Source organism: Lutra lutra, chromosome 12, assembly GCF_902655055.1.
Source record: "Lutra lutra chromosome 12, mLutLut1.2, whole genome shotgun sequence".
Lineage (NCBI taxonomy): Eukaryota > Metazoa > Chordata > Mammalia > Carnivora > Mustelidae > Lutra > Lutra lutra.
The window spans coordinates 67,553,208-67,577,948 of NC_062289.1; the positions used below are offsets into that span (position 1 = coordinate 67,553,208).

General features: G+C 41.1%; 1 gene segment (V, D, J or C); it reads right to left on the minus strand.

The window, feature by feature from the left end:
• The window catches only part of LOC125081769 (immunoglobulin lambda variable 4-3-like), a 43,241-nt gene that overhangs the window by 12,123 nt on the left and 6,377 nt on the right, over window positions 1–24,741 (minus strand).

Consider the following 24,741-nt stretch of genomic DNA (forward strand, 5'->3'; position numbering starts at 1 on the left):
CCAGCAGACCCCTCCCCCAGAAGACCAGCAGGAACATCAGGCTAACAACAAGCTTATGGATCACACAGAACTGAAAAATGCTTGTGGTAGGGGAAAATACTATATAGAATTTGAGGGGTTTTCCTCATGACTCTTGAGTCTTTCATTTAAATTACTTACATTTTTCCTATTCTCTTTAACAAGATACTTATTTTATCAACTCATTGTTTTTAAGTCTTTTTAAAATTTCATTTTATATTTACATTTGATAGATACTTTTTTTTTCATTTTTGGTTTTCCCTCACTGTATTCAAGTTTATTTTTGTATATATATGTTTTTCTTCCCTTTCAATTTTGGGGTCTAGTGTCTTTTACAGTATATTCTTTTTTCCTACCCACCTCCTTCACTTTTTTGGTTACTGATCTCTTTGTGTTTCTTTAGTATATATTTTGCTGGGGTCATAGTTGATATTTTTGATTTTGTTCTCTTGTTCATGTATTCTTCTCTGGACAAAATGACAAGAAGGACGATTTCACAACAAAAGAAAGAATCAGAAGTAGTACTCTCCAGCATATTTTAATTAATATGGATATAAGTCAAACATCAGATGTAGAATTTAGAATAATGATTATAAGGATACTAGCTGGGATTGAATAAAAAAGCATAAAAGACTCTAGAGAATCCCTTAGTGCAGAAATATAATAGCTAAAAACTAATCAGGCTGAAATAAAAAATGTTTTAACTGATATGCAGTCGAAAACGGGTACTCTAACAACTGGAGTAAATGAATCAGAAGAGAATCAGTGGCATAGAAGATGAAATGATGGAACATAAGGTGTCTGAAGAAAAGAGAGAAGAATGACTAACGAGTCATGAGGGGAGGGCTTCAGGAATCAGCAATACCATAAAGTGGAAGACTATTAGAATAATTGGGGTCCCAGAGGAAGAATAAAGAGGGAGAGAGGGACAGAAGGTGTATTTGAGAAAATCATAGCTGGGAAGTACCCAAATCTGGGGAAGGAAACAGGTATTCAAGTTCCAGAGGCACAGAGGACCTCCCCAAATCAAGAAAAATAGATCAACACCCCAACCTATAATAGTGAAGCTTACAAATTTCAGAGGTAAAGGAAAAATCCTGACAGCAGTTTGAGATGAGATGTCCATGACCTATGAGGCTATAAACATTAGACTGGCAGTAGAACTATCCACAGAGACCCGGCTGGTCATAAAAGCATGGCAGGATATACTCAGGGTAATAAATGAGAAAAAATGCAGCCAAGAATACTCTATCCAGCAAGATTTTCATTCAGAATGGAAGGAAAGATAAGGAGCTTCCAGGACAAGCAGAAACTAAAAGAATTTGTCATCATGAAAACAGCCCTGAAAGAAGTATTAAAGGGGATCTGTAAGTGAATAGAGAGCCCAAAAGTAACATGGACCAGAAAGGAACAGAGACAATATACAGGAACAGTGACTTTACAGGTAATACGATGGCACTAAATTCATATCTTTCAATATTTACCCTGAATGTAAGTGGGCTAAATCCTCCAATCAAAAGTCATTAGATATCAGATTTGATAAAAAAAGACCCATCCATATGCTGTGTACATGAGACTGATTTTAGAACCAAAGATAATTCTGTATTGAAATTAAGGCAGTGGAGAAACATTTATCATGCTAATGGACATCAAAGAAAACTGGAGTAGCAATCCTCCTATCAGACAAATTTGATTTCAACCGAAGACTGTAGCAAGGGATGAAGAGGGACACTATATCATCCTAAAGGGTCTATCTAACAGGAAGATCAATCAATCATAAATATTTTTTCTCCTAACATGGGAAATGTCAATTATATAAACCAGTTAATGACCAACTTAAAGAAACACACTGATAACAATATAACAATAGTAGGGGACTTTAACCCCTCACTCACAGCAATGGACAGATCATCTAAACAGAAGATCAATAAGGGAACAAGGGCTTTCAATGACATACTGGACCAGATGGACTTCACAGATATATACAGAGGATTCCATCCTAAAGCAACATAATACACATTCTTCTCAAGGGCATATGGAACTTTCTCCAGAAAAGATCACATTCTGGGTCACAAATCAGGCCCCAACCAGCACCTAAGCATTGGGATTATTCCCCACATTTTGTCATACCACAGAGTTTTGAACATTGAGCTCAGTCACGAGAGGAAATTTGGGAGTAACTCACATACATGGAAGTTAAAGATCATCCTATGAAAGAATGAATGGGTCAACCAGGAAATTAGAGAATTATTAAAATATTTCATGGAAGCAAATTAAAACAAAAACACAACAGTTCAAAACCTTTGAATTGCAGCAAAGGTGGTCCCATGAGGGATGTACATAGTTATATAAGATGATCGCAAGAAAGTAGAAAACTCACAAACACACAAGCTATATATATACCTAATGGATCTGGAGAAAGAGTAGCAAATAAAGTCTGAAGGACGGAGCAGATGAGAAATAATAAAGATTAGACTAGAAATCAATGAAGGAGAAACAAAAAGAACAGTAGAACAGATCAAGCAAACTAGAAGCTGGTTCTCTGAAGAATTCAGCAGATCAATATACCCCTGGGCAGACTTACCAAAAAGGAAAGAGAAAGGACCCAAATAAGTAAAATCATGAACGGAAGAGGAGAGATCATGAACAACACCTAGGAAATACAGTTTTAAGAACATATTATGAACACATATATGCCACAAATTAGGCAATCTGGAAGAAATGGATATATTCCTAGAAACATAAATTAATGATATGGAAAGAGGAAGAAATAGAAAACTTGACTATACCCATAACCAACAAGGAAATTGAAGCAGTAACCAATAATCTCCCAACACACAAGCGTCCAGGGCCAGATGGCTTCCCAAGGGAATTCTACCAAACATTTAAGGAAGAATCACTACCTATTCTTCTGAAACTGTTTCAAAAAATCGAAACAGGTGGAGGAGTCAAGATGGCGGAGAAGTAGCAGGTTGAGACTACTTGAAGTAGCGGGAGATCAGCTAAATAGCTTATCTAAAGATTGCAAACACCTACAAATCCAACAGGAGATTGAAGAGAAGAAGAACAGCAATTCTAGAAACAGAAAATCAACCACTATCTGAAAGGTAGGACTGGCGGAGAAGTGAATCCAAAGCAACTGGAAGATAGACCATGGCGGGAGGGGTCGGCTCCCAGCGAGCGGCGGAGCAACGGAGCACAAAATCGGGACTTTTAAAAGTCTGTTCCGACGAGGGACATCGCTCCAGAGGCTTAACTGGGGTGAAGCCCAGGCGGGGTCAGCACGGCCTCAGGTCCCACAGGGTCACAGAAGGATCGGGGGTGTCTGTTGCAGAGCTTACCGGTATTAGAACCGGGAAGCCGGCTACAGAGACAGAGCCGAGGAGTAAGCTCTAAGCTCGGGGTTACCTTGAACCGGTCGCAGGCTCGGTCAGCTCGGAGCGCGGCCAGGAGGCCAAGGTGACGGGAGTAATTGGGCGCTGTTCTCTGAGGGCGCACTGAGGAGTGGGGCCCCGGGCTCTCGTCTCCTCCGGGCCGGAGACCGGGAGGCCACCATCTTCATTCCGGTCTTCCAGAACTCTACGGAAAGCGCTCAGGGAACAAAAGCTGCCGAAAGCAAACCCAGCAAACCAGAGCAGATTACTCAGCCCGGCCCCGGGTAAGGGCGGTGCAACTCCGCCTGGGGCAAAGACGCTTGAGAATCACTACAACAGGCCCCTACCCCAGAAGATCTACGAGAAACCCAGCCAGGACCAAGTTCACCTACCAAGGAGTGCAGTTTCAATACCAAGGAGAGCGGCGGATTTCCAAGGAGAAGAAAGCAAAGCATGGAACTCATGGCTTTCTTCCCATGATTCTTTAGCCTTGCAGTTAATTTAATTTTTTTTCTTTTTCAATTTTTTTTCTCTTCTTCTGCTAAATTTTTTTAACTTTTACCGTTTTCTTTTGTAAAGTTTTTTAAATAGTTTATCTAGTATATATATATATATATATATATATATATATATATATATATATATATTTTCCTTTTTATATTTTTTATCGGCTTTCTTTTTTTAATAGTTTCTTTTTTTTTTCCTTTCTGAACCCCTTTTTATCCCCTTTCTCCCCCCTCACAATTCAGGATCTCTTCTGATTTGGATAAAGCATATTTTCCTGGGGTTGTTGCCACCCTTTTAGTATTTTACTTGCTCCTTCATATACTCTTATCTGGACAAAATGACAAGGCGGAAAAATTCACCACAAAAAAAAGAACAAGAGGCAGTACCAAAGGCTAGGGACCTAATCAATACAGACATTGGTAATATGTCAGATATAGAGTTCAGAATGATGATTCTCAAGGTTCTAGCCGGGCTTGAAAAAGGCATGGAAGATATTAAAGCAACCCTCTCGGGAGATATAAAAGCCCTTTCTGGAGAAATAAAAGAACTAAAATCTAACCAAGTTGAAATAAAAAAAGCTATTAATGAGGTGCAATAAAAAATGGAGGCTCTCACTGCTAGGATAAATGAGGCAGAAGAAAGAATTAGCGATATAGAAGACCAAATGACAGAGAATAAAGAAGCTGAGCAAAAGAGGGACAAACAGCTACTGGACCACGAGGGGAGAATTTGAGAGATAAGTGACACCATAAGACGAAACAACATTAGAATAATTGGGATTCCAGAAGAAGAGGAAACAGAGAGGGGAGCAGAAGGTATATTGGAGAGAATTATTGGAGAGAATTTCCCCAATATGGCAAAGGGAACAAGCATCAAAATCCAGGAGGTTCACAGAACCCCCCTCAAAAGCAATAAGAATACGTCCACACCCTGTCACCTAATAGTAAAATTTACAAGTCTTAGTGACAAAGAAAAGATCCTGAAAGCAGCCTGGGAAAAGAAGTCTGTAACGTAAAATGGTAAAAACATTAGATTGGCAGCAGACTTATCCACAGAGACCTGGCAGGCCAGAAAGAGCTGGCATGATATATTCAGAGTACTAAATGAGAAAAACATGCAGCCAAGAATACTATATCCAGCTAGGCTATCATTGAAAATAGAAGGAGAGATTAAAAGCTTCCAGGACAAACAAAAACTGAAAGAATTTGCAAATACCAAACCAGCTCTACAGGAAATATTGAAAGGGGTCCTCTAAGCAAAGAGAGACCCTCAAAGTAGTAGATCAGAAAGAAACAGAGACAATATACAATAACAGTCACCTTACAGGCAATACAGTGGCACTAAACTCATATCTCTCAATACTTAGCCTGAATATTAATGGGCTAAATTCCCCAATCAAAAGACACAGGGTATCAGAATGGATTAAAAAAAACAAAACAAAACCCATCTATATGTTGCCTACAAGAAACTCATCTTAAACCCGAAGACACCTCCAGATTTAAAGTGAGGGGGTGCAAAAGAATTTACCATGCTAATGGACATCAGAAAAAGCAGGAGTGGCAATCCTTATATCAGATCAATTAGATTTTAAGCCAAAGACTATAATAAGAGATGAGGAAGGACACTATATCATACTCAAAGGAACTGTCCGACAAGAAGATCTAACAATTTTAAATATCTATGCCCCTAACATGGGAGCAGCCAACTATATAAACCAATTAATAACAAAATCAAAGAAACACATCGACAAGAATACAATAATAGTAGGGGACTTTAACACTCCCCTCACTGAAATGGACAGATCATCCAAGCAAAAGATCAACAAGGAAATCAAGGCCTTAAATGACACACTGGACCAGATGGACATCACAGATATATTCAGAACATTTCATCCCAAAGCAACAGAATACACATTCTTCTCTAGTGCACATGGAACATTCTCCAGAATAGATCACATTCTTGGTCCTAAATCAAGTCTCAACCGGTATCAAAAGATTGGGGTCATTCCCTGCATATTTTCAGACCACAATGCTCTAAAGCTAGAACTCAATCACAAGAGGAAATTTGGAAAGAACCCAAATACATGGAGACTAAACAGCATCCTTCTCAAGAATGAATGGGTCAACCAGGAAATTAAAGAAGAATTGAAAAAATTTATGGAAACAAATGATAATGAAAACACAACAGTTCAGAATCTGTGGGACACAACAAAGGCAGTCCTGAGAGGAAAATATATAGCGGTACAAGCCTTTCTCAAGAAACAAGAAAGGTCTCAGGTACACAACCTAACCCTACACCTAAAGGAGCTGGAGAAAGAACAAGAAAGAAACCCTAAACCCAGCAGGAGAATAGAAATCATAAAGATCAGAGCAGAAATCAATGAAATAGAAACCAAAAAAAAAACAATAGAACAAATCAACGAAACTAGGAGCTGGTTCTTTGAAAGAATTAATAAGATTGATAAACCCCTGGCCAGACTTATCACAAAGAAAAGAGAAAGGACCCAAATAAATAAAATCATGAATGAAAGAGGAGAGAGCACAACGAACACCAAAGAAATACAGACAATTATAAGAACATACTATGAGCAACTCTATGCCAACAAATTTGACAATCTGGAAGAAATGGATGCATTCCTAGAGACATATAAACTACCACAACTGAACCAGGAAGAAATGGAAAGCCTGAACAGACCCATAACCAGTAAGGAGATTGAAACCGTCATCCAAAATCTCCAAACAAAAGCCCAGGGCCAGATGGCTTCCCGGGGGAATTCTACCAAACATTTAAAGAAGAACTAATTCCTATTCTCCTGAAACTGTTCCAAAAAATAGAAATAGAAGGAAAACTTCCAAACTCCTTTTATGAGGCCAGCATCACCTTGATCCCAAAACCAGACAAGGATCCCAACAAAAAAGAGAACTACAGACCAATATCCTTGATGAACACAGATGCAAAAATTCTCGCCAAAATACTAGCCAATAGGATTCAACAGTACATGAAAAGGATTATTCACCACGACCAAGTGGGATTTATTCCAGGGCTGCAAGGTTGGTTCAACATCCGCAAATCAATCAATGTGATACAACACATTAATAAAAGAAAGAACAAGAATCATATGATACTCTCCATAGATGCTGAAAAAGCATTTGACAAAGTACAGCATCCCTTCCTGATCAAAACTCTTCAAAGTGTATGGATAGATGGCACATACCTCAATATTATCAAAGCCATCTATGAAAAACCCACCGCAAATATCATTCTCAATGGAGAAAAACTGAAAGCTTTTCCGATAAGGTCAAGAACATGGCAGGGATGTCCGTTATCACCACTGCTATTCAACATAGTACTAGAAGTCCTAGCCTCAGCAATCAGACGAGAAAAGGAAATTAAAGGCCTCCAAATGGGCAAAGAAGAAGTCAAACTATCACTCTTTGCAGATGATATGATACTATATGTGGAAAACCCAAAAGACTCCACTCCAAAACTGCTAGAACTTGTACCGGAACTCAGTCAAGTGTCAGGATATAAAATCAATGCACAGAAATTAGTTGTATTTCTCTACACCAACAACAAGACAGAAGAAAGAGAAATTAAGGAGTACATCCCATTTACAATTGCACCCAAAACTATAAGATACCTAGGAATAAACCTATCCAAAGAGACTAAGAATCTATACTCAGAAAACTATAAAGTACTCATGAAAGAAATTGAGGAAGACACAAAGAAATGGAAAAATGTTCCATGCTCCTGGATTGGAAGAATAAATATTGTGAAAATGTCTATGCTACCTAAAGCAATCTACACATTTAATGCAATTCCTATCAAAGTACCATCCATTTTTTTCAAAGAAATGGAACAAAGAATCCTAAAATTTATATGGAACCAGAAAAGACCTCGAATAGCCAAAGGAATATTGAAAAAGAAAGCCAAAGTTGGTGGCATCACAATTCCGGACTTCAAGCTCTATTACAAAGCTGTCATCATCAAGACAGCATGGTACTGGCACAAAAACAGACACATAGATCAATGGAACAGAATAGAGAGCCCAGAAATAGACCCTCGACTCTATGGTCAACTCATCTTCGACAAAGCAGGAAAGAATGTCCAATGGAAAAAAGACAGCCTCTTCAATAAGTGGTGTTGGGAAAATTGGACAGCCACATGCAGAAAAATGAAATTGGATCATTTCCTTACACCACACACGAAAATAGACTCCAAATGGATGAAGGATCTCAATGTGAGAAAGGAATCCATCAAAATCCTTGAGGAGAACACAGGCAGCAACCTCTTCGACCTCAGCCACAGCAACATCTTCCTAGGAACATCGCCAAAGGCAAGGGAAGCAAGGGCAAAAATGAACTATTGGGATTTTATCAAGATCAAAAGCTTTTGCACAGCAAAGGAAACAGTGAACAAAACCAAAAGACAACTGACAGAATGGGAGAAGATATTTGCAAACAACATATCAGATAAAGGGCTAGTGTCCAAAATCTATAAAGAACTTAGCAAACTCAACACCCAAAGAACAAATAATCCAATCAAGAAATGGGCAGAGGACATGAACAGACATTTCTGCAAAGAAGACATCCAGATGGCCAACAGACTCATGAAAGAGTGCTCCATATCACTCGGCATCAGGGAAATACAAATCAAAACCACAATGAGATATCACCTCACACCAATCAGAGTGGTTAAAATTAACAAGTCAGGAAATGACAGATGCTGGTGAGGATGCGGAGAAAGGGGAACCCTCCTACACTTTTGTGGGAAGGCAAGCTGGTGCAACCACTCTGGAAAACAGCATGGAGGTTCCTCAAAATGTTGAAAATAGAACTACCCTATGACCCAGCAATTGCACTGCTGGGTATTTACCCTAAATATACAAACGTAGTGATCCGAAGGGGCACGTGCACCCGAATGTTTATAGCAGCAATGTCTACAATAGCCAAACTATGGAAAGAACCTAGATGTCCATCAACAGACGAATGGATAAAGATGTGGTATATATACACAATGGAATACTATGCAGCCATCAAAAGAAATGAAATCTTGCCATTTGTGATGACGTGGATGGAACTAGAGGGTATCATGCTTAGTGAAATAAGTCAATCGGAGAAAGACAACTATCATATGATCTCCCTGATATGAGGGAGAGGAGATGCAACATGGGGGTTTAAGGGGGTAGGAGAAGAATAAATGTAACAAGATGGGATTGGGAGGGAGACAAACCATAAGTGACTCTGAATCTCACAAACAAACTGAGAGTTGATGGGGGGAGGGGGGTTGGGACGGGGTGGGTGGGGTTCTGGACTTTGGGGAGGGTATGTGGTATGGTGAGTGCTGTGAAGTGTGTAAACCTGGCGATTCGCAGACCTGTGCCCCTGGGGATAAAAATATATGTTTAAAATAATAATAATAATAAAATTTAAATAAATAAAAAAAAATCGAAACAGAAGGAAAACTTCCAAACTCCTTCTATGAGGCCTGCATTGCCTTGATCCCAAAATATGACATGGAGAGTTACCCACCAAGAAGAACTACAGACCAATATCTCTGATGAATCTGGATGCCAATTTTTCACCAATATACTAGCCACCAGGATGGAACAGTGCATTAATAGGATTCTTCACCATGACCAGGTGGGATTTATTTCTGGGATGCAAGGGTGGTTCTACATTTGCAAATCAATAAAAGTGATACACTTCATAAAAAAAAAAGAAAGGACAAGAACTGTATGATCCTCTCCATTGTTGTAGAAAAAGCATTTGACAAAGTATAGCATCCTTTCTTCTTCTTCTTCAGTAGTCTTCTTCTGTAGTCTGGGGTCCAAAATCTACGCCTCTATTCTTCTTCATCCTACTTCTTTAGAGTGTAGGGATAGAGAGAACATACCTCAATATCATCAAAGTAATATAGAAAAAACCCACCATGAATATCGTTCTCAATGGGGAAAAACACTGCTTTCTCCCTAAGTTCAGGAAGGTGACAGGGGTGTGAATTCTTAGCACTATTGTTCAAAATAGTAATAGAAGTCCTAGCTTCAGCAATCAGACAACAAAAAGAAACAAAAGCATTCAAAATGGCAAAGAAGAGGTTATATTCTCACTCTTTACAGATGACATGATTATTTATGTGGAGAACCCAAAGTCTCAACTCCAAAATTGCTAGACTCATTCAGCAATTCAACAATGTGCCAGGATATACCATAAATGCACAGAAATCAGTTGTGTATTTATACATGAACAATGAGAAGAAAGGGAAATTAAGGAATCAATCCTATTTATAGTAGTACCAAAAATCTTAAGATACCTAGGAATAAACCCAACCAAAAAGGTAAGGGATCCATACTCTAAAAACTACAGGACACTTGTGAAAGAAACTGGGAAAAGACACAATGAAATGCAAAAACATTCCATGTTAATGAGTGGGAAGAATACATATTCTTGGTCTATGCTACCAAGAGCAATCTACACATTCAATGAAGCTCCTGACAAAACACCATTGACATTTTTTACAGAGCTGGAACAAATAATCCTAACATGTGTATAGTATTAGAAAGATCCAGAATAACCAGGGGAATGTTGAAAATGAAAACCAAAGCTTGTGACATCACAATTCTGGACTTCAAGCTCTATTACAAAGATTTAATCAACCAGGATATTTGTACTGGCACAAAAACTGACACGATCAGTGGAATAGAATAGAGAGCCCCGGAGATGTGGGTGACACCTTAGTGTCTCCGGTACCTGTATGTTCCACTGTGGTAGAAGAGTCTCCACCCATCTCCCCAGGGCTTCAGGAGCTCAGCTGAGCTGGGACAATACTGTTTAGTTGGGAGGGCATTAGTCCACGGCCCACATGGAAATGATGAGATCATGCCCACTGATTGAAAGTCTCCCTGTGTCTTTTTTCTACCCAGTCCCTCTGTCTTTATATGAACCCAGGCCCAGAGAAGCAGGCAACCTAGTGCTGTCAGCTGCAAATGCTCTCCTGACCCCCCTGTTCAGAGCTGCCTGGAGAGCTGGATGGGGAGGGAGGTGTGGGGATCTCAGATAAGGGGACCTGGGCCAGAAGTGTTCCCTGCTCTTGCACAGGTCTCCTGAGACTGGAGGAAAGTGTGACACAGATGGGGAAGGGGTTTGTGTCTCACTTCCCCATCTGTCTGTGTCACTGTGAGCATCAGCACTGCTGTCCCATATGTGACAGTAATAGTCAGCCTCGTCCTTGGCCTGGACCCCGCTGATGGTCAGGGTGGCCATGTTCCCTGAGTTGGTGCCTGAGAACCGTTCAGGGATCCATGAGGCCCATTCGCTATCAACATAGATAATCAGCACAGGGGCCTGGCCCGGCTTCTGCTGGTACCACTGGACACTTTTTCTTCCAATGTTGTTTCCCCCACAGGTCATCCTGACCATCTGTCCCAGGTTCACTAACATTCAGGGAGGCTGAGTCAGCACATAGGAGGCCATGGATCCTGCAAGAGAGAAGATGAGAGTTGGGATTTCAGCCAGGGTATCATCCCCTATATATGCCCCCTGCCTGTTTTGAGCTCTCTCAATACCTTAGAGCTCTCTAAATTCCTCTAAATTCTCAAATTCCACCCTGCTGTCGTCTTGGTTCCTGGGCCTACCTGCCTGATAGATTGAGCCTTTGAACAAATGAAAGGTGCAACCCTTTGGGACTAAGAAGGAGCCAGGGAGCACAGTGGGGGTTTATTATCAGCCTGTCATCCCACAGCAGGGTCTTAATCATCCTGCCCCCCCCCCACTGACAGTCCACTTCTGAGCCCAGAATCAGGGCCAGGAGTGTCCCAGAACCCGGGGCTGGGATGGGCGTGAGCCTGGCCTTAGCACCTGCCCAGTGAGCCAGGAATCCGAGGAGGAGAGGGGTCCAGACCATGGTGCAGCTCCCTCGATTTTTCTCTCTAAGGCTCAGGCTGGGCCAGGTTCCTCCCAGGGCTCTCTTATCCATTTGCTGGAGACAGCTGCTGGTTATGCAAATGAGCCAGAGCTCTGGGTTTGTGGTTTTAGAAATGGGCTCAGCTCCAAGAGACACAGAGATGGGAGGGGCAGCCCCCGAGGACCCGCCTTGAACCCAGGGGATTTTCCTTCACCATGTTACCCTGTAGTCTGGGGTCCAAAATCTATGCCTCTCCATGTCCTGACCTTTCTCCTGGGCAGGCATCTTCACAGCAGAGCTGTGAGGTTGAGTCTGTCTGCATTTCCTTTTTTTTTTTAAATTTTAAATATTTATTTGTTTGTTTGTTTATTTATTTATTTAAATAAACATATAATGTATTTTAATCCCCAGGGTTACAGGTCTGTGATTCACCAGGTTTACACATTTCACAGCACTCATCATAGCACATATCCTCCCCAATGTCCATATCCCCACCACCCTCGCCCGTCCCCCCTCCCCCCAGCAACCCTCAGTCTTTTTGAGATTGAGTCTTTTATGGTTTGTCTCCCTTTGAATCCCACCTTCTTTCATTTTTTCTTTTCCAACCCCCCAACCCCCTCACATTGCATCTCCACTTCCTCATATCAGGGAGATCATATGATAGTTGTCTTTCTCAGATTGACTTATTTCGCTAAGCATAATACCCTCTAGTTCCATCCATGTCGTCGCAAATGCCAAGATTTCATTTCTTTTGATGGCTGCATAGTATTCCATTTTGTATATATACCACTTCTTCTTTTTTATTTATTTATTTTAATTTTTTATTTCTTTTCAGTGTAACAGTATTCATTGTTTCTGCACCACACCCAGTGCTCCATGCAATCTGTGCCCTCTCTAATACCCACCACCTGGTTCCCCCAACCTCCCACCACCCGCCCCTTCAAAAAGCTCAAATTGTTTTTCAGAGTCCACAGTCTCTCATGGTTCACTTCCCCTTCCAATTTCCCTCAACTGCCTTCTCCTCTTCATCTCCCCTTGTCCTCCATGCTATTTGTTATGCTCCACAAATAAGTGAAACCATATGATAATTGACTCTCTCTGCTTGACTTATTTCACTCAGCATAATCTCTTCCAGTCCCGTCCATGTTGCTACAAAACGTGGGTATTCATCCTTACTTTTTTCTTTATTTTTTTTTTACAGCTTTATAAACATATATTTTATCCCCAGGGGTACAGGTCTGCGAATCGCCAGGTTTACACACTTAGCACATACCCTCCCCAATATCCATAACCCCACCCACCTCTCCCAACCCCCTCCCCCCATCAACCCTCAGTTTGTTTTGTGAGATTAAGAGTCACTTATGGTTTGTCTCCCTCCCAATCCCATCTTGTTTCATTTACTCTTCTCCTACCCCCTCAACCCTCCATGTTGCATCTCCTCTCCCTCATATCAGGGAGATCATATGATAGTTGTCTTTCTCCGATTGACTTATTTCGCTAAGCATGATACCCTCTAGTTCCATCCACGTCGTCGCAAATGGCAAGATTTCATTTCTTTTGATGGCTGCATAGTATTCCATTGTGTATATATACCACATCTTCTTTATCCATTCGTCTGTAGATGGACATCTAGGTCCTTTCCATAGTTTGGCTATTGTAGACATTGCTGCTATAAACATTCGGGTGCATGTGCCCCTTCGGATCACTACGTTTGTATCTTTAGGGTAAATACCCAGCAGTGCAATTGTAGGGTCATAGGGTAGTTCTATTTTCAACATTTTGAGGAACCTCCATGCTGTTTTCCAGAGTGGTTGCACCAGCTTGCATTCCCACCAACAGTGTAGGAGGGTTCCCCTTTCTCCGCATCCTCACCAGCATCTGTCATTTCCTGACTTGTTAATTTTAGCCATTCTGACTGGTGTGAGGTGATATCTCCTTGTGGTTTTGATTTGTATTTCCCTGATGCCGAGTGATATGGAGCACTTTTTCATGTGTCTGTTGGCCATCTGGATGTCTTCTTTGCAGAAATGTCTGTTCATGTCCTCTGCCCATTTCTTGATTGGATTATTTGTTCTTTGGGTGTTGAGTTTGCTAAGTTCTTTATAGATTTTGGACACTAGCCCTTTATCTGGTATGTCATTTGCAAATATCTTCTCCCATTCTGTCAGTTGTCTTTTGGTTTTGTTCACTGTTTCCTTTGCTGTGCTAAAGCTTTTGATCTTGATGAAATCCCAAAAGTTCATTTTTGCCCTTGCTTCCCTTGCCTTTGGTGATGTTCCTAGGAAGATGTTGCTGCGGCTGAGGTCGAAGAGGTTGCTGCCTGTGTTCTCCTCGAGAATTTTGATGGATTCCTTTCTCACATTGAGATCCTTCATCCATTTTGAGTCTATTTTCATGTGTGGTGTAAGGAAATGATCCAATTTCATTTTTCTGCATGTGGCTGTCCAATTTTCCCAACACCATTTATTGAAGAGGCTGTCTTTTTTCCATTGGACATTCTTTACTGCTTTGTCGAAGATGAGTTGACGATAGAGTTGAGGGTCCATTTCTGGGCTCTCTATTCTGTTCCACTGATCTATGTGTCTGTTTTTGTGCCAGTACCATGCTGTCTTGATGATGACAGCTGTGTAATAGAGCTTGAAGTCCGGAATTGGGATGCCACCAACTTTGGCTTTCTTTTTCAATATTCCTTTGGCTATTCGAGGTCTTTTCTGGTTCCATATAAATTTTAGGATTATTTGTTCCATTTCTTTGAAAAAAATGGATGGTACTTTGATAGGAATTGCATTAAATGTGTAGATTGCTTTAGGTAGCATAGACATTTTCACAATATTTATTCTTCCAATCCGGGAGCATGGAACATTTTTCCATTTCTTTGTGTCTTCCTCAATTTCTTTCATGAGTACTTTATAGTTTTCTGTGTATAGATTCTTAGTCTCTTAGGTTACGTTTATTCCTAGGTATCTTATCGTTTTGGGTGCAATTATAAATGGGATGGACTCCTTAATTTCTCTTTCTTCCGTCTTGTTGTTGGTGTAGGGAAATGCAACTGATTTCTGTGCATTGATTTTATATCCTGACACTTTACTGAGTTCCTGTACAAGTTCTAGCAGTTTTGGAGTGGAGTCTTTTGGGTTTTCCACATATAGTATCATATCATCTGCAAAGAGTGATAGTTTGACTTCTTCTTTGCCGATTTGGAAGCCTTTAATTTCCTTTTGTTGTCTGATTGCTGAGGCTAGGACTTCTAGTACTATGTTGAATAGCAGTGGTGATAACGGACATCCCTGCCGTGTTCCTGACCTTAGCGGAAAAGCTTTCAGTTTTTCTCCATTGAGAATGATATTTGCGGTGGGTTTTTCATAGATGGCTTTGATAATATTGAGGTATGTGCCGTCTATCCCTATACTTTGAAGAGTTTTGATCAGGAAGGGATGCTGTACTTTGTCAAATGCTTTTTCAGCATCTATGGAGAGTATCATATGGTTCTTGTTCTTTCTTTTATTAATGTGTTGTATCACATTGATTGATTTGCGGATGTTGAACCAACCTTGCAGCCCTGGAATAAATCCCACTTGGTCGTGGTGAATAATCCTTTTCATGTACTGTTGAATCCTATTGGCTAGTATTTTGGCGAGAATTTTTGCATCTGTGTTCATCAAGGATATTGGTCTGTAGTTCTCTTTTTTGTTGGGATCATTGTCTGGTTTTGGGATCAAGGTGATGCTGGCCTCATAAAATGAGTTTGGAAATTTTCCTTCTATTTCTATTTTTTGGAACGGTTTCAGGAGAATAGGAATTAGTTCTTCTTTAAATGTTTGGTAGAATTCCCCTGGGAAGCCATCTGGCCCTGGGCTTTTGTTTGTTTGGAGATTTTTGATGACTGTTTCAATCTCCTTACTGGTTATGGGTCTGTTCAGGCTTTCTATTTCTTCCTGGTTCAGTTGTGGTAGTTTATATGTCTCTAGGAATGCATCCATTTCTTCCAGATTGTCAAATTTGTTGGCGTAGAGTTGCTCATAGTATGTTCTTATAATTGTCTGTATTTCTTTGGTGTTCGTTGTGATCTCTCCTCTGTCATTCATGATTTTATTTATTTGGGTCCTTTCTCTTTTCTTTGTGATAAGTCTGGCCAGGGGTTTATCAATCTCATTAATTCTTTCAAAGAACCAGCTCCTAGTTTCGTTGATTTGTTCTATTGTTTTTTTGGTTTCTATTTCATTGATTTCTGCTCTGATCTTTATGATTTCTCTTCTCCTGCTGGGTTTAGGGTTTCTTTCTTGTTCTTTCTCCAGCTCCTTTAGGTGTAGGGTTAGGTTGTGTACCTGAGACCTTTTTTGTTTCTGGAGAAAGGCTTGTACCGATATATATTTTCCTCTCAGGACTGCCTTTGTTGTGTCCCACAGATTCTGAACCGTTGTGTTTTCATTATCATTTGTTTCCATAAATTTTTTCAATTCTTCTTTAATTTCCTGGTTGACCCATTCATTCTTTAGAAGGATGCTGTTTAGTCTCCATGTATTTGGGTTCTTTCCAAATTTCCTCTTGTGATTGAGTTCTAGCTTCAGAGCATTGTGGTCTGAAAATATGCAGGGAATGATCCCAATCTTTTGATACCGGTTGAGACTTGATTTAGGACCAAGAATGTGATCTATTCTGGAGAATGTTCCATGTGCACTAGAGAAGAATGTGTATTCTGTTGCTTTGGGATGAAATGTTCTGAATATATCTGTGATGTCCATCTGGTCCAGTGTGTCATTTAAGGCCTTGATTTCCTTGTTGATCTTTTGCTTGGATGATCTGTCCATTTCAGTGAGGGGAGTGTTATAGTCCCCTACTATTATTGTAATCTTGTCGATGTGTTTCTTTGATTTTGTTATTAATTGGTTTATATAGTTGGCTGCTCCCACGTTAGGGGCATAGATATTTAAAATTGTTAGATCTTCTTGTTGGACAGTTCCTTTGAGTATGATATAGTGTCCGAGAAGGACACTACATAATTCTTAAAGGGACTATCCACCAAAATGATCTAACAATTGTAAATATCTATGCCCCCAATATGGAGCGGCCAATTACATAAGAAAACTGTTAATCAAGATAAAGAGTCATATTGATATGAATACATTAATAGTAGGAGATCTTAACATGCCTCTCTCAGAAATAGACAGATCATCGAAGCAGAAAATCAATAAAGAAACAAGAGCATTGAATGACACATTGGACCAGATGTGTCCAATTCTACCCTAAAACAACAGAATACTCATTCTTCTCAAGTGCACATGGACCCTTCTCAAGAATAGACCACATACTGGGTCACAAATCAGGAGTCAACTGATACCAAAAGATTGAGATTATTCCCTGCATATTCTCAGATCACAGTGCTCTGAAACTGGAGCTCAATCACAAGGAAAAGTTCAGAAAGAACTCAAACACCTGGAAGCTAAAGACCACCATGCTTAAGAATGCTTGGATCAACCAGGAGATCAAAGAAGAACTAAACAATTCATGGAAACCAGTGAGAATGAAGACAATTCAGTACAAAACCTATGGGATACAGCAAAAGCCATCCTAAGGGGGAAATACATAGCCATCCAAGCCTCCCTCAAAAAAATTGAAAAATGCAGAACACACCAGCTGTCTGTACACCTTAAAGAACTGGAAATTTGATAACAAATCAAACCAACTCCACACATAAGAAGGGAAATAATCAAGATTAGAGCAGAGATCAATGAGTTAGAAACCAGAGATACAGTAGAATGTATCAATGAAACTAGAAGCTGGTTTTATGAAAGAATAAGATCGATAAACCATTGGCCACACTAACCCAAAAGACAAGAGAGAAAGCCCAAATTCGTAAAATCATGAATGGAAAGGGAAAGATCACAACTAACACCAAGGAAATAGAAACAATAATCAGAAGTTATTATCAACAGTTATATGCCAATAAGCTAAGCAACCTAGATGAAATGGATGCATTCCTGGAAAACTATAAACTCCTAAAATTGAACCAGAAAGAAATCGACAACCTGAATAGACCGATATCTAGTAATGACATTGAAGCAGTCATCAAAAACCTCCAAAAAAACAAGAGCCCAGGACCTGATGGATTCCCTGAGGAATTCTACCAAACTTTCAAAGAAGAAATAACACCTATTCTCCTGAAGCTGTTTCAAAAAATTGAAGCAGAAGGAAAACTTCCAGACTCTTTCTATGAAGCCAGCATTACCCTGATCCCCAAACCAGGCAAAGACCCTACCAAATGGAGAATTTCAAACCAATATCCCTGATGAATATGGATGCTAAGCTTCTCAACAAGATCCTAGCAAACAGGATCCAACAGCACATTAAAAAGCTTATCCACCATGATCAGGTGGGATTCATTCCTGGGCTACTAGGATGGTTCAACATTCGCAAATAAATCAATGTGATAGAACAAATCAATAAGAGAAGAGAAAAGAACCACATGGTCCTCTCAATTGATGCAGAAAAAGCATTTGACAAAATCCAGCATCTGTTCCTGATTAAAATGCTTCAAAGTATAGGGATAGAGGGAACATTCCTGAACTTCATCAAATCTATCTATGAAAAACCTACAGCAAATATCATCCTCAATGGGAAAAAGCTTGCAGCCTTCCTGTTGAGATCAGGAACACGACAAGGATGCCCACTCTCACCACTCTTGTTCAACATAGTATTAGAAGTCCTAGCAACAGCAATCAGACAACAAAGAGAAAGAAAAGGTATCCAAATTGGCAATGAAGAAGTCAAACTCTCTCTCTTCACAGATGACATGATTCTTTATATGGAAAACCGAAAAGACTCCACCCTCAAACTACTAGAACTCATACAGCAATTCAGTAACGTGGCAGGATACAAAGTCAATGTACAGAAATCAGTGGCTTTCTTATACACTAACAATGAAAATACAGAAAGGGAAATTAGAGAATCAATTCCGTTTACTATAGCACCAAGAACCATAAGATACTTGGGAATAAACCTAACCAAAGAGGTAAAGGATCTGTACTCAAGGAACTACAGAACACTCATGAAAGAAATTGAAGAAGACACAAAAAGATGGAAGACCATTCTATGCTCTTGGATTGGAAGAGTAAACATTGTGAAAATGTCTATACTGCCTAGAGCAATCTATACTTTTAATGCCATTCCAATCAAAATTCCACCGATATTCTTCAAAGAGCTGGAGCAAATAATCCAACAATTTGTGTGGAACCAGAAGAGACCCCGAATCTCTAAGGAAATGTTGAAAAACAAAAATAAAACTGGGGGCATCACATTACCTGATTTCAAGCTTTACTACAAAGCTGTGATCACCAAGACAGCATGGTACTGGCATAAAAACAGACATATAGACCAGTGGAACAGAGTAGAGAGCCCAGATATGGACCCTCAACTCTATGGTCAGTTAATCTTCGACAAAACAGGAAAAAATATACAGTGGAAAATAGACAGTCTCTTCAATAAATGGTGCTGGGAAAACTGAACAGCTATATGTAGAAGAATGAAACTTGACCATTCTCTTACACCATACACAAACTCAAAATGGATAAAAGACCTCAACGTGTGACATTAATCCATCAGAATCCTAGAGGAGAACATAGGCAGTAATCTCTTTGATATCAGCCACAGCAACTTCTTTCAACATATGTCTCCAAAGGCAAAGGAAACAAAAGCGAAAATAAACTTTTGGGACTTCATCAAAATCAAAAGCTTCTGCACAGCAAAGGAAACAGTCAAGAAAACAAAGAGACAACCCACGGAATGGGAGAAGATATTTGCAAATAACAGTACAGACAAAAGGTTGATATCCAGGATTTATAAAAACTCCTCAAACTCAACACACACAAAACAGATAATCATATCAAAAAATGGGCAGAAGATATGAACAGACACTTCTCCAATGAAGACATACAAATGGCTATCAGACACATGAAAAAATGTTCATCATCACTAGCCATCAGGGAGATTCAAATTAAAACCACATTGAGATATCACCTTACACCAGTTAGAATGGCCAAAATTAGCAAGAGAGGAAACAACATGTGTTGGAGGGGATGTGTAGAAAGGGGAACCCTCTTACACTGTTGGTGGGAATGCAAGTTGGTGCAACCTCTTTGGAGAACAGTGTGGAGATTCCTCAAGAAATTAAAAACAGAGCTTCCCTATTATCCTGCAATTGCACTACTGGGTATTTACCCCAAAGATACAGATGTAGTGAAAAGAAGGGCCATCTGTACCCCAATGTTTATAGCAGCAATGGCCACAGTCACCAGACTGTGGGAAGATCCAAGATGCCCTTCAATGGACGAATGGATAAGGAAGATGTGGTCCATATACACTATGGAGTATTATGCCTCCATCAGAAAGGATGAATACCCAACTTTTGTAGCAACATGGGGGACTGGAACAGATTATTTTGAATGATCAGTCTCTTCCAGGGACTGGAAGAGATTATTCTGAGTGAAATAAGTCAAGCAGAGAGAGTCAATTATCATATGGTTTCACTTATTTGTGGAGCATAACAAATAGCATGGAGGACATGGGGAGTTAGGAGAAGGGAGTTGGGAGAAATTGGAAGGGGAGGTGAACAATGAGAGACTATGGACTCTGAAAAACAATCTGAAGGGTTTGAAGAGGTGGGGGGTGGGAGGTTGGGGGAACCGGGTGATGGGTATTGGAGAGGGCACGGATTGCATGGAGCACTGGGTGTTGTACAAAAACAATGAATACTGTTACACTGAAAATAAATAAAAAGAAATTAAAAAATAAAAAATAAAAAAAATTAAGTAAAAAAATTTAAATATAATTAAATTAAATTTAAATTTATAAATTAAAAAAAAAAAAGTAAAAGAAAAGACCCAGAATAGCCATGGGAATGTTGATAATGAAAACCAAAGCTTGTGACATCAAAATGCTGGACTTCAAGCTCTATTAAAAAGCCGCAATCCCCAAGACAGTATAGGTAGTGGCAGAAAAACAGACACATAGATCAATGGAACAGAATAGAGAGCCTCAGAGATGTGGGCGACTCCTGTACCTGTCTGTACCACTCAGATAGAGGAGGCTCCAGTCATCTCACCAGGGCTTCAGGAGCTCATCTGAGCTTGGACATGTGGTGCTCTAATACTGGTCAGGTGGGAGAGCATTAGCCCACGACCACACATGGAAATGATGAAATCATGACCACTGGATGAAAGTCTCCCTATGTCTTTTTTCTACCGAGGCCCTTGTTCCCAATTGACACTTTTCCCCAGAGAAAGGGGCTAGTGTGGTCAGCTGCAAATGCCCTACTGACCCTCCCTGTGCAGAGCTGCCTGGAGGGGTGGATGGGCAGGGGGACCGAGACCTGTGGCTCTCAGATCAGTGGACCTGGGTCAACTGCTCAATGCTTTGTGCACAGCCCTCCTGTGGCTGCCAGAGAGTGTGACACAGATGGGGAAGGGGTTTTTGTCTCACTTTCCTGTCTGTATTTGTCACTGTGGTCTACCACTGTGTGGTACCTGACAGTAATAGTCAGCCTCATCCTCAGCTTGAGCCCCACTGATGGTCAGGGTAGCCGTGTTTCCCGAGTTGGTGCCTGAGAACCGGTCAGGGATCCCTGAGGGCTGATAGTTGTCACCATAGATAACCAGCACGGGGGTCTGGCCCGGTTTCTGCTGGTACCAGTAAACACTTTTACTTCCAATATTGTTTCCTCCACAGGTGATCCTGACCATCTGTCCCAGGTTCACTGACATTGAGGGAGGCTGAGTCAGCACATAGGAGGCCATGGAACCTGCAAGAGAGAAGATGAGAGGTGGGGCTCCAGCCAGGATGTCATCCCTTGTATGCACCCACCTGCCTTGCTTGAGCTCTTTTGATTCCCTAGGCCATTTCCACCCTGCTGTCATCTTTGTTCCTGGGCCCCCTGGGCTTGTCAGGTCATGTGAGCCCGAGCTCAGCACCTGTGCAGTGAGCCAGGAATCCGAGGAGGAGATGGGTCCAGGCCATGGTGCAGGTCCCTTAGTTTTGCTCCCTGAGGTCCAAGGCTGGACAGGGTTCTTCCCAGGCCTCTCTTATCCCCTTGCTGGAGGCACCTGCTGGTTATGTAAATCAGCCAGAGCTCAGGGCTGCTGCTGAGGACCCTTATGGTTTTAGAAATGGGCTCAGCTCCAAGGGACACAGAGATGGGAGGGGCAGCCCCTTCCGGCCGCCCCTCAACCCAGCAGATTCTCCTTCACTCTGTGTCCCTATAGTCTGGGGTACAAACTCTATACCTCTCCAAGTCCCAACCTGTCTCCTGGGCAGGAATGTTCATAGAAGAACTGTAAGGTGGAGTCTTTCTGCATTGTCTGAACTCATCATAGAATGTTTACTCTTGAGGTACTAGAGGACCATAGTTCAGTGTGTGTCCTACCCCTGGTTTATATTGGTGAACATCAGAATATGAACAAAATTGCTCCCTTGCCAGGTGCATAAGGAGTTTTAGGGAGATACTGAGGTGCAGTATGAGTCTGTGCCAAGGGAGAGCTCCTGGGAGAGATTCTAGATGCTGTTCCTCAGGATCCCCAGGGTGCCCTCCATGTAAGGGACAAACACAGTGCTTGAGCAAGGATTGACAGTGACTGTTGTAGCAGGAATAGGGTGGGGCAGAGCATCATGAAGTCCTGGGCATGTGCTAGAGCCAGAGACAAATTCTACGGAATAGAGATGAGAGAATTTTGTTGGAATTTTACATCAGAGCAAAGGTGATAGTGTAGTAAACCTATACCTTTACCTTCTGGTCTCTTGTCCTGGTAAACAATCCTCCCAGTTAGAATCCCTGAGACTTTTCCAGGTGATCTCTGCTTCCCCCGAGTGGCTACTCCACACTGACCCCTGGAGGTGCAGGGAACTCCTTTGTCCAGGTAGAGATTCAGGACCCACAGCTCACATCCGGATTCCCCCGATCCATACACTGCTGGCCTCAGAGGAGGATTCTCTTCTCTATGGGGTCCCTGCCAGCCACAAGACCAGGTAAGAGGAGTCAGATTACCCATGAAAATAGTAAGAGGTTCATGTGAAGAGGAGGCAGGACCCATCTGAGGTATCAGGGCTTATGTCTCTGGGGTGGTCGTGGTCATGGGTGTGGTTTTGGGGTTGAGCACCAGGAGACACAGCACTCACTTGTCTCACTTGATCTGGCTGCTGGAGCACCAAATAGTGTGATGAGGGCTCCTGCCCCATGAAAAGAGACAGTAGGAAACTCAACCAACACATCCTTATTCAGACCCAACTTGTTCTTCCATAGGTTTCATCCTGGGAAATCAATGTGAATAAGACACAAGTCTTTCTTGGGTTCCTGCCTTGGGCAGAGCAGCACTGGGAACACAGCTGTTTTGGTGAGACAGCACACCATCATAAACCCCATCTACCTGCATCCTGTCTTCAATAATCATTGAGAAGCCCCACTATTGCTATTCTCAGGTCTGTCTAGGTCATCATTGACCTTGTGGCCCTTGACCTTGGGGATCTTTCTGGAGAGTTTTGTCTGTGAATGAAATAGACTAGATTTATGCAGTGCTCTTTCTCTTGTACTCATCAGTTGTAGCTAGAGCTGCAGCAGCCATACTGAGGTCTGTTGTCAACAAGGTAAAGCAAAGCCTCCATAGTAGTGATGGTGGAACAGTGAGAGGATTTGGGACCTCACAGAAGTGGTAGTACCTGGAGAACCACTATCTGACTTCAGACTTACTTCTGTCTGCAGGAAAATAGCTGCTTGAATGTTCATCTCTCTGACTGAGATGGGCAGTCTTTTATTAAAAACTTTTGACTTGTTGGGATATTAACTAATATAAAACAATCAATTAATGAAATGATAGGTGAACCTGGACATTGTTGGGTGATATTCAGGGAATGAAGTGCCATCAGACAAAATGAGAGGTCATGTGTGGAGAGAGGCTGGAGGAGGCATCTCTGAAGAGGGGACTGTGGGGCTGCTCTCAGTAGGGGAAAAGGGACAAGAACTGAAATGTGTTTAGATTCTGTCCCTGTGAGGAAGTGTCTGCTTTGTGTGAGGACACAGGGACATTGAGGACCTGAGGTGTCTGTGATTCAAAGCTAGTTGAGTTCCCAGGTGACATTTACCCAGAAGTGAAAAACTCAGGGGCAGGTGTGATGTGTTATAATTCTCATGTTGTATGTTTCCAGGGAGCCCCATGTGAACTCCCTGAAAGCTGAGTGGGAAGCAGGAGCCTGTTTGTAGGTGACAGTCACTGTAGCTTTTCATGGCTCACCTGCGTGTGTGTGTTTCCATATGACATTAAATTCCTTTCAAACACTCCTTTCTATCATATACTGATACACATATGTACATATGAATATACTTGTGAGTGCATGTGCACACATATATTGATTGTGTCTGTTGTGTGTATGTTGGAGACGTATTTGTGTACATATATACCCATATGTGTGATATGTACACATAAGTTTTCTAGAGATACCGAACTCTGGATTGGGTGCTAAAGTTGTAGTTTTGGGGATCTTTGCATGTTTAGGAGACACACAGTTCCATATTATCACCAATGATAAGGTGTGTGTTATTACCATAATGAATGGCAGGACCAAGTTAGTAATCAGACTCATTTGACAGAGCACACGGGTTTCAGTTAATGACAGTGTTCCTAGAACTGAAATAGATGAGCAGGTTACCATTTTTAAAAAAATGTGTATTAATAGAAAGCTCTAATTGGCACACACTTTGGCTTGTTACTGAACCTTAACAGAGACTGTATGCTCCTTATTAGCCACTAAGTTACTATGATCGAGTTGCCTGCATGAACTGTTATCAGACAAACCAATGCATGGAATTGGCATTCATAGCATCTCTCCATCATCAAACAAGATATAAACTCGAGATCAGGCTTCCCCAGGTCCTGAAGGCACAGGCGATTTGCATGAGGAA